Source organism: Triticum urartu, chromosome 6A, assembly GCF_056163025.1.
Source record: "Triticum urartu cultivar PI428250 chromosome 6A, HENAU_Tu73, whole genome shotgun sequence".
Taxonomy (NCBI): domain Eukaryota; kingdom Viridiplantae; phylum Streptophyta; class Magnoliopsida; order Poales; family Poaceae; genus Triticum; species Triticum urartu.
Genome location: NC_141878.1, coordinates 327,340,676 through 327,352,019, shown reverse-complemented (window position 1 = coordinate 327,352,019; position 11,344 = coordinate 327,340,676).

Here is an 11,344-nt window from a genome sequence, read left to right as displayed (position 1 = left end):
CATAAGTCTATTGCTTTGAGTAAGGTGAGTTCCAATGATCCCAAATTTGGTAATTGTCTATTTGAGCTTACTAATCTCACACGTGCCAAAGGAGATGTTGGAATCATTAGCAATATCATCTCCGAAGCCATTAGAATTCATAAAGATAACTACTGTGATGACCATTTATCTAATGAATTACCCTCTCTAGGAATTGATCCATCACAAGACGATGTTTAACATGGATACTATGATGAGGATGATGATAGTGACTTTGATCTCGATGAGTCTATGAGACACTTTGGTCTTATGGCAAATCTTCGCGGCTACATGGTTGGAGGAAAGGAATGGGTTCTTGATAGTGGGTGTACCGATCACATGACTGGAGACAAGGATATGTTTCGTGAGCTTGCTGAAAACGACAGACCTCGAAAGTATGTCACTTTTGGTGACAACTCTAAGGGTAAGGTGGCCATCTCACATGATAGCTCCATACAAAATGTTATGCTCGTTGAATCTCTTGGATACAATTTACTTTCCGTATCTAGACTTGCTGACTTTGGTTTCAATGTTCTATTTACCGAAGTAGATTGCCAAGTGTTTCATAGAGATAACCACAATATGGTCTTTACCGGTATACGTAGAGGTGATCTCTACATTGTTGATTTCACTAAAAAGGCTCAACCTAGAACTTGCTTAATTGCTAAGTCTTCTAAAGGTTGGTTGTGGCATAGAAGTTTAGGTCATGTGGGCATGCGAAATCTTGATAAGCTTATTAAAGGTGATCATATCCTTGGAGTGAAATATGTTATATTTGACAAGGATAGATTGTGTAGTGCTTGTCAAGCAGGAAAACAAGTTGGAGGAAGTCATCCCATGAAGAACATCATGACCACGAGAAGACCGCTCGAGCTACTTCATATGGATCTCTTCAGTCCCAATGCCTACAAAAGTCTCGGTGGTAACTCATTTGGTCTAGTCATAGTCGATGATTTTTAAAGATTTACGTGGGTGTTCTTTCTTGATGATAAATCACAGGTCCAAAAGATCTTCAAGAACTTCGCTAGGAAGGCACAAAATCAATTTGAAGTGAAGATCAAGAAAGTTTGAAGCAACAATGGAACGGAGTTCAAGAACGCAAATGTGGATACCTTTCTTGACGAAGAAGGGATTTCACATGAGTTCTCGGCTACATATACGCCTCAACAAAATGGAGTTGTTGAGAGGAAGAACCGGACTCTTATCGAGATGGAGAGAACGATGCTTGATGAGTACAAGACTCCAAAACACTTTTGGGCGGAAGCGGTTGAGACAACTTGGCATGCAACAAATCGCTTGTATCTTCACAAGCTACTCGGCAAGACGGCATACAAACATCTCACCGGTAACAAACCCCAAGTTGGATACTTTTGAGTATTTGGCTCAAAGTGTTACATTCTTGATAAGCATCGTCCTTCTAAATTTGCTCCTAAATCTCATGAGGGTTTCCTACTTGGTTATGGCTCAAACTCTCACACTTATCGTGTCTACAACAATTTGACCCGAAAGGTTGAAGAGACAGTAGATGTGAAGTTTGATGAATCTAACGTCTCACAAGTAGAGCCATTGCCAATTGATGTAGGATACAGAGACCCTTCGGAAGCAATCCAATACTTGTCTATTGACAAGATTCGTCCAACGGAAGTGAAGGAGAGTACCTCGTCCGTCTAAGTGGAAGCTTCTACCTCACGACAAGGTGAACCAATAGATGACATGGAAGAATCCACAAGTGGAACACGCCAAGATGAAGAAAACGGGGAAGTACACCAAGATGAACCTCATCAACCTCCTTCTCCACCTCGACAAGAGAATAACAACATCAACAACGAAGAAGGCCAAGAAGAAGAACGAGATGATGAAGAAGATGCTCCACCCCGACCCAAACAAAAGCTCCCACGAGTTCGAGCAAGAGTTTCGCGAGACCATCCCGTTGAACAAATCTTCAACGATATTCAAACCGGGAGAATCACTCGCTCTAAAACTCGTTTGGCTAATTTTTGTGAACATTATTCATTCATCTCTAGCATTGAACCTATGAAGGTTGAAGAAGCATTGGAAGATCCGGATTGGATAAATGCCATGCATGAAGAGCTACACAATTTTGAGAGAAACCAAGTGTGAACATTAGTCGAGAAGCCCGACAACAACCACAACATCATCGGTACCAAATGGGTGTTTCGCAACAAGCAAGACGAAGATGGACAAGTAGTCCGCAACAAAGCACGTCTTGTCGCCCAAGGCTACACTCAAGTCAAAGGTATGGACTACGGTAAGACATATGCCCCTGTTGCTAGACTTGAGTCCATCTGCATCTTACTTGCCTATGCTAATCACCATGATATCACCTTGAACCAAATGGACATTAAAAGTGCTTTTATAAATGGTGAAATTGAGGAGGAAGTTTATGTTAAACAACCTCCCGGGTTTGTTAATCCTAACAAACCCGATCATGTTTACAAACTTCATAAAGCTCTTTATGGTCTTAAACAAGCTCCTAGAGCGTGGTACAAATGCTTGACCAAGTTCCTTATTGAAAAAGGCTTTGAGATTGGAAAGATTGATTCTACTCTTTTTACTAAAAGGGTTAATGGTGAATTATTTGTGTGCTGAATTTATGTTGATGATATCATATTTGGTTCAACTAACCCTCATTTTAGTGAAAAGTTTGGAAAGCTAATGTCGGAGAAGTTTGAGATGTCTATGATGAGTGAACTCAAATTCTTCCTTGGTTTGCAAATCAAGCAAACTAAGGAAGGCACATTTGTTTCCCAAACAAAGTATAGCAAGGACTTATTCAAGAAGTTCAACATGCAAGAAAGCAAAGGTATGAAAACTCCCATGCGTACTAGCGAACATCTTCACTTAACCAAGGATGGCAAACCAGTTGACCAAAAGGTTTATCGCTATATGATTGGTTCATTGTTATATCTATGTGCCTCCCATCCCAATATTATGCTAAGTGTGTGCATGTGTGCACGATATCAAGCGGCCCCCAAAGAATGTCATCTTAAGGCTGTGAAAAGGATAGTGAGATACCTAATCCATACACCAAATTTTGGCATTTGGTATCCTAAGAGGTCTTCTTTTGATCTTGTTGGCTATTCTGACTCGGACTATGCCGGTGACAAGGTTGATAGAAATTCCACTTCGGGTACTTGTCAATTTCTTGGTAGATCTCTTGTATCTTGGTCCTCCAAGAAACAAAACTCGGTATCCTTATCCACCGGAAGCGGAATACATTGCCGCCGATTCATGTTGTGCTCAGTTACTTTGGATGAACCAAACTCTTAAAGATTATGGGATCTATGTGAAACATGTTCCATTGCTTTGTGACAATGAAAGTGCTATTAAGATTTCTCATAATCTCGTGCAACATTCTCGAAACAAGCATATTGAAGTTCGTCATCACTTGATTTGAGATCATGTTGCCAAAGGGGACATTGATCTTAAGCATGTTCGTACTGATAAGCAATTGGCGGATATATTCACCAAGCCGCTTGATGATAAAGTATTTTGCCGTTTGAGAGGTGAATTGAACATCATTAATGCCTCAAACTTGGAGTAGAAACTCCATTTGGATACATGCAAGGCATGAGCCTTTGACTAATCCTTGATATTTCTCTTATGATGATGATCATATATCTTGGATATATTTGCACCCTTGCATGCTATCTAACCCTTGTAGGTACTTGGATGAACCAAAATCCATGAGATTGCAAATCACTCACATCTTGAGCAATCTCTACATCATCAAGTCTCTACAATATGGTGGTTGAAGACAAGCAAGCATGAAACCTTTCAACATATCCTTTGACCATTTCTATATATCAAATTTCATTTGGTACCAAATTCATGATTGTCAATTTGGATACACAAGTGCTCTTCCTTGCAAGACTAACCCATGTAGGTAGATGAACTCAAGCTACAAGTGGTGCTCCCAATCCTTGATGAGCTACATCAACCTTGAGCATCCCACACAAGTTCAACTACATGATCAAGTTCAACATCACCACCCAAGGTATGCTATTCCATCTTAGAGAAGCTTTACCCCAAGTCATGGGTCAAAGGAACTCATCAAGATGCAAATACATCAAATGCTTAAACTAAAAATGGTAACCCCATTTTGAGCTTAGACGATGAGTATGACCTACGATCAAGTGTTCTAACTTGACTCCTTAGTCAATATACTCTAACATAGGTGACTTTGTCACCGACCAGTTCTAGATGAAGTTCTCTAGTGTTTCTCTGTATTTTTTTGCATTTGTCTCTTGCATGTTTGTTTCCCTTTTCTTTTCTTTGTTTTGTTCTGCATTCCTTGCATCAAATTAATTGCAAATCCTTCCGATAATTCCTTGCAAACCTTTGTGGGATCTTATTTTCCTAGTGAGCTGAGGTGACAAAATGTTGTCCCTATGTTGAACTCGGTGCCACCGAAGAATACAACTCGGTGCTATCGATTTTAGTGCTGGGAAGACAATTTTCCACTTGCGTCCTGCATTTTTTCTCCAGCTCCACTCAATGATTCTTGTCCTCTACTAGCATCACACTCTAAATTCTTCTTTGCTCTATGAATCAAGGACCAAACCTAATTTGACTCACAATCCAGAAGATCCCTTCTTGGAAATTGATGTCAAAGGGGGAGAGAGAGATCACATCAAAGCTTACTCACTTAAAAAGGGGGAGAGTACTTCAAAGGGGGAGAATGCTTAATCGCATCTAACAGAGAGAGAGACCCCATATGCTTGGTATTCAAGAGGAGAGAAGTCACATGTCTTTAAGAGGGGAAAGACATGTTAGTTTGTCTTATGTTTCAGTTTTGCTCTATTTTTCTATTCCCTATATTCTCCCATTATCAAATATAAGATTCAGGGGGAGAAAGACATCTAAGGGAAGGAAATCTTGAACTTGTTGCATATCTTTATCCTTGGAGACATGTCTACATCCAATAGGAGTACCTAGTACTCATTCTCTACATGTCATCCCAGTCTTGGTACCCTTGTGGCGACGCGAACAACCACTGCCGGCATCTTGGTTGTCGGAGTTGCAACATGCTCTGCAAAAGCCGTGCTGATGAAACTATGTGTACTGCCGGAGTCGACGAGTAACAACATTGTCTCTCTCCCACAGTAGCGCGAAGTCTGATGGTTTCTGGCACTTCTGTGCCCTCTGCAGCATGCGCTGACAGGAGGCAGCACGCAGCGTCATCCACCACTAGTACATCTAACAATTCCAGGGCGTGCACAACATCATCTGACAGGACCTCTCCATATTCTCCGACCTCAATGGTAAGTAACTGAGCTGATCGCTTGCACTAATGCTCCCTGGAGTACTTCTCGCCACAGCGGAAACACAGGCCATGTTGGCGCCTGTAATCCCGTAACTGCCGCTCTCTGCCGAAATCATCTGCCGCTTGTTTGGCTGCGGCGATCGGTTTGGGTGGGTTCCCCGCTGGCACAATGGTTGCTGCTGCCGGGGGGCGTCCCTGAGTTGGTGCAGAGTGGGGCAATGGAGGCGGTCGACCTGCTGGCAATGGTCGTGATTTGGGGTGCAAATTTGTGAGCTCCTCTTCCTGGATTCTTGCAAAAACTGTGGCGCGGGTGATGCTGTTGGGTGCTTGAAGGTGTACGGCAGTGCGCAGCTCATCCTTAAGGCCCATCAGAAACTGTGTAATAAATAATTTGGGACTCAGGGTTGCATCCAGGGCCAAAAAATTGTACATGAGAACCTCGAATTGCTGTCTGTACTCAATCACGCTGCCAGTCTGCCGCAATTGCAAAAGGCTATGCATCAGGGACTCAAATTCATCCGGTCCAAACTCCTCCTCAATCGCGTGCCTGAACATATCCCAGCGGAGAATCGGATTCTGTTGCCGAAATGCGCGTAACCAGAGTGCAGCGTGCCCCTCCACATAGAGCGCTCCGGTGGTCACCCAACTGTGCTCCGGCACGCGGTAGAGCTCAAAATACGCCAGGCATCGATCCAGCCACACGTGCGGGTACTCCCCATCGAAGCGAGGGAAATTGTGTTTCGGTAGCTTGGTGAAGTAATCCTCGCGCGGTTGTTGGTGATGACCGCGCTCCGGTGGTGACGGATGCTTTGGTACTGGAAGCAGCGGTGGTCCGTCGTTGATCAGACGGGCGCCCGGCTGGCTGCCAGCCAGCGCCTACGGATGTGGCAGCGCGCTTGGAGGTGGAGCGGCGCGCGGCTCCAGTGGCGGAAGTGGTGGTGGCACAGTCGTGGTTGGGTTGTTGACGTCGGATCTGGCAGAGAGGGCCGACAAGGGAGAAGAGGAGGCCCCCTTCTGAACATCGTCGACCTCGGCTTGGGTGAGGCCGATCTGCTTGAATGCGGCATGCACCTCTGCGCATGAATGTGCAACTATCCCTAGGTGGTTTTGGTAATTCCTAAAAACATATAACTCATTGAACTAATGCTATTTTAAGATAAATATTTCAGGAAAGCTCAATGATTGGCATGGCATGGATTGGAAAGTGGACCCCTCAAAATGCTAAGGACAAAAGAATGGCTCAAGCTCAAAGCACAAGACTCTACATTTTACGTTTAGTGATCCAAGATCACATTGAGTCCATAAGAAAAGCCAATACTATTAAAAGGGTGTGAGGTGTTGCTTAATGAGTTACTTGCTCAAAATTCTTAGTGATATGCTCCAAAAACCCTCAACTACTTTCTCATATCCACATATGTCCCAAACCAAAAGTCAAACTCGTCCCCACCGAAATCTTCTATCCGGCGCCACCAAGTTCACTTGACATAGCCACTGCCACAAACCCTAGTCACTTCGGACTCACCGATTGGGATCTCGGTCTCACCGAGATGGGATTGCAACCTCTCTGTTTCCCTTCGTAACATTTCGGTCCAACTGAGATGAGCGATCGTTCCCACTAAGATTGCAATGCAAACCCTCTGTTTCCCCTTCATAATGTTTCGGTCTAACCGAGATGAGCGAATCGGACCCACCGAGTTTGCCCGACCAACTCTCTGTTCGTCTATTAACAAAATCGGTCCCACCGAGTTTGTGTATCGGTCTCATTGAGATTACATTATTCCCTAACCCTAATGAAATTGGTCCCACCGACTTGACATGTCGGTCCCACCGAAAATCCTAACGTTCACATTTTGAACTAAATCGGTTTGACCGAGTTTTATAATTCGGTCTCACCGAGTTTGGAGATTTGTGTGTAATGGTTAGATTTTGTGTGGAGGCTATATATACCCCTCCACTCACTCTTCATTCATGGAGAGAGCCATCAGAACATGCCTACACTTCCAACATACATTTTCTGAGAGAGAACCACCTACACTTGTGTTGAGGTCAAGATATTCCATTCCAACCACATAAATCTTGATCTCTAGCCTTCCCCAAGTTGCATTCCACTCAAATAATCTTTCTACGAAATCCAATCCTATGAGAGAGAGTTGAATGTTAGGGAGACTATCATTTGAAGCACAAGAGCAAGGAGTTCATCATCAACACACCATTTATTACCTTTTGGAGAGTGGTGTCTCCTAGCTTGGTTAGGTGTCACTTGGGAGCCTCCGTCAAAATTGTGGAGTTGAACCAAGGAGTTTGTATGGGCAAGGAGATCGCCTACTTTGTGAAGATCTACCCTAGTGAGGGAAGTCCTTCGTGGGTGATGGTCATGGTGGGATAGACAAGGTTGCATCTTCGTTGACCCTTCGTGGGTGGAGCCCTCCGTGGACTCACGCAACCGTTACCCTTCATGGGTTGAAGTCTCCATCAACATGGATGTACGATAGCACCACCTATCGGAACCACGCCAAAAATCTCCGTGTCTCCAATTGCGTTTGCACACTCCAATCCCATCCCTTTACTTTCTTGCAAATTTCATGCTTTACTTTCCGCTGCTTATATACTCTTGCCATGCTTTCTTGAATGTATCGTGAATGTTTAAACTTGCGCTAAAACTCCACCTTAACTTGAAGAAATTAAAACTACTACTTTTCTTTATTAAGAGTCTATTCACCCCCCCTCTAGACACCTCTTCTCGATCCTTTCAGGCGGCCATCCATGCTGCTGAGGGCACTGGTACCCGTGCGGGGACAAGCGCTGGCAACGGCGCGATGGAGACATTCATGTGCACGGGCACCGGCAGGGGCGTGCGCGTCAGTGCACGCGCAGGCGTATGCCCTGGCAGCTGCACGGTCGCGTGAAAGTCGGCGGGGACCTCGTGGAACCCAGTGGCATCAAGCTCGGCGATAATGTGCGGCTACCAGCCCATCAATGCTGTGGGGATGGGCGTTGGCGCAGTCGGGGCGATGGGAGGCGGAATGGGAGTGGCGTCAGGCATCGCGTGTTCCTTCAAGGCTGGTTCAAGCTCGTCCCAAAGTGCCTTATCTTCTTGACTCCGGCTGGGTGTCTTCCTCAGGAAACTGGAAGAGTAAGGGCTGACCATCATGAGAATCGGAGAGGAAGAGAGAAGAGTTTAGCGTTACCGGGTAGTGCGGGGGTGATTTTAAACTGCGGCACCGGCGCCATTAAAAGTGGGGGCAGTTGGGACGAAGGTGGGCGGCGGAGCCTGGTCAAAGGGCTCGCCTCCCGGTGAGCCTGCGTAGCGGTCTGCTCGCACGCCTCCCGTCGACTCACACGCTTGCTCAGGCTGCACCTGCCGATCAGAAGCGGGACTCATGGCGGCACGTAAATGCCCACTGTTTGAATAGTGAAAGCATTCGCCTTAATGTGACAGGTCTTTGTTCCAAAATACCTTGGCTCTTCATTTGTGCAACTTCTCATAAGCAGCTTGTCTCAAATTGAAGGAAAAAATTACGTTGGAATATTTGTGCCATATCACGAGACCATGCTCAGTTTCATGAATTTCTGGTCACTTTCGATTTTCTGAAATTTAAAATCCAGGATTCGAATATATCGTGGCCTGCATCATGTAATAAATTTTCAAGCGATACATCTTTACTGTTGTATTTCTTAAGAAAGGATTTGGTCAAACATTTTGCTTAGTTAGACTTCAGACAAGTTATATGTATATATATATATATGCAGAGTAAAAGGATAATCCCTCCGTACCAGTGCATTACCTGGTATATTAACTTAAGTACTAGCACGAACAAATGGGGCTCAATTCTGTGCTCATCCTATTGTAGTACTCCTATTAGTACTAGGCAATGGAGTTGATGGGTGACCTTGGGTAGCGGCGACCGAGGGAATTGAACCGAGCTCGGCATGGTAGGTAACGTTGTCTAGTTACTAAAGTAACCCTCCGTTGTTCATCGGTAGTCATTATGGACCAAGGACATGAGGGGAATTTCCTAGGGCTGGAATTCTGGCCGCCAGATATTTTGACTCGAAACGCGGAGGCTCGACTGGTTGGGGTTGGCTAATGTGTGTACCACGCACGCCACCAGAAGGTCACGAGACATGGGTTTCTTTTTTAGGATCAACACAAGCCAGGATCTGGCTAGTACGCCGTTGGGTGCTACCATTCGATAATATGAAAGGAATCCTTTAAATTGCCAAACGAATCTATGTGTATTACAATGCCCGTATTTTCCTTGCAAATAGTAATCTCAACATGGTAATTGATTTATGATGAGTTCTTGAATTAGTGTGAGTTTGTAATATAGTGATCTCAATGTGGATTTCAAATTTCATGGTATCCCTAGTAAGCTTTTCATTACAAATTCAAATTTAAAAGATGAACGGTATGATGGTGAGAAAACTTTGTATGTATCAAGCATATGACCACACACACACACACACACGAATACAACAACAGTCCAGTAAGTATAGTGCATCTATTTTTCCAAACCATGAATGTATGACACGAATTAAAAAATACTCCCTCTGTTCCTAATATTTGTCTTTTAGAGATTTCAACAAGTGACTATGTATGGAACAAAATGAGCGAATCTACACTCTAAAATATGTCTATATGCATCCGTATGTGGCAGTCCATTCAAAATCTCTAAAAGACTAATATTTAGGAATGAAGGGAGTAAAATGTAATACATGCATGGTCCTCAATTAAATATTTAAAATGAACAGGAAACTGAAACATGAATATTAAGTCTAGTACTACATACATGCAAATGTTGTGTTTAGGCGGAGCTATGTAGATTGTCAGGGGTTAACCCCTCGACCTTAGATAAAATTGTGAAGCTCTATTTAGGATTGTTTAGATTATATTATTGGAACATTATATTTGTCCCCACCCTCCCAAACACCGATTGGTTGTGCACCCCCCTCCTCGGGAGAATATCATGTGCCCCCACACCTCAGATGCTATATGCTGATACGGGTTGCTTGGAGCTTGTAGATCTGAGATATGGCAGCTCACAGGATCTCTTAATATTTTTATAGGAAACCTTAATGAGAATTGCACACAATTTGTACAAAAACTACTCAGATGCCCTTGGATCCCATATCCAACGACCTCGAAGCTCGTACCACCGTAGCATCTAAGATGAAGGAGGACCTCATATTCTCATATATGTAAGAATATAATGTGCTACCACACCTTAGATGCTTTGGTGATACAAGCCCTTCGGAGCCGTTGGATCTGTGATCCAACACCTCCTTGGTGGTTCGAATGTTTTTTTGCAGAAAAGCCCCCAAAGAGTTCGGCCTCTGCTTACAAGCAAAAAGACTGCTCAGATGCCATTGGATCTCAGATCGAACGACCTCGAAGCTCATATCACCGTAGCATCCAAGCTGCGAGAGCACCTGATGTTTTCTCGCATGGGAGAATATGAGGTGCTCCCGCATCATAGATTCTATGGTGTACGAGTTCCCGGAGATCTAACAGCTCACAGTAGGAGGTTTGAATGTTTTTGCAATATATGCCTGAGAGAGTTTGGGAATTGCGCAGAAAGTACAAGTACTACGCATGTGGCATATGATCACAGATCATATGACCTAGATGCTCGTATCACCGTAGCGACTAATTAAGCTATGAGGAGCACCTAATATGAGAAACTGGGAGCCACTGGATCCAAGATGCAATGGCACACACGAGGCCTGAATGTTTTATTTACAAAAAAACCATGGAGAGTTTGGAAATTGCGCATAATTACAAAGACTACTCCCAAGCCATTGGATCTCAGTTCCAACTACGTAAAAACTCGTATCACCATAGCATCTAAACTGTGGGGTGGATTTGATATTCTATGCCGCTGTCATTTTTGTTCCTAAACTTGCAAAATATGTGTAACTCATGCCGTTACTTGTCTAACCGCGCAAAGTGTTTGTTTAAAAAAACCATCCTACACTGAAATATCGGAACAACACACGGGGGTCCCACTTGTCATTGATCAAATTTGGACCTAAAACTAA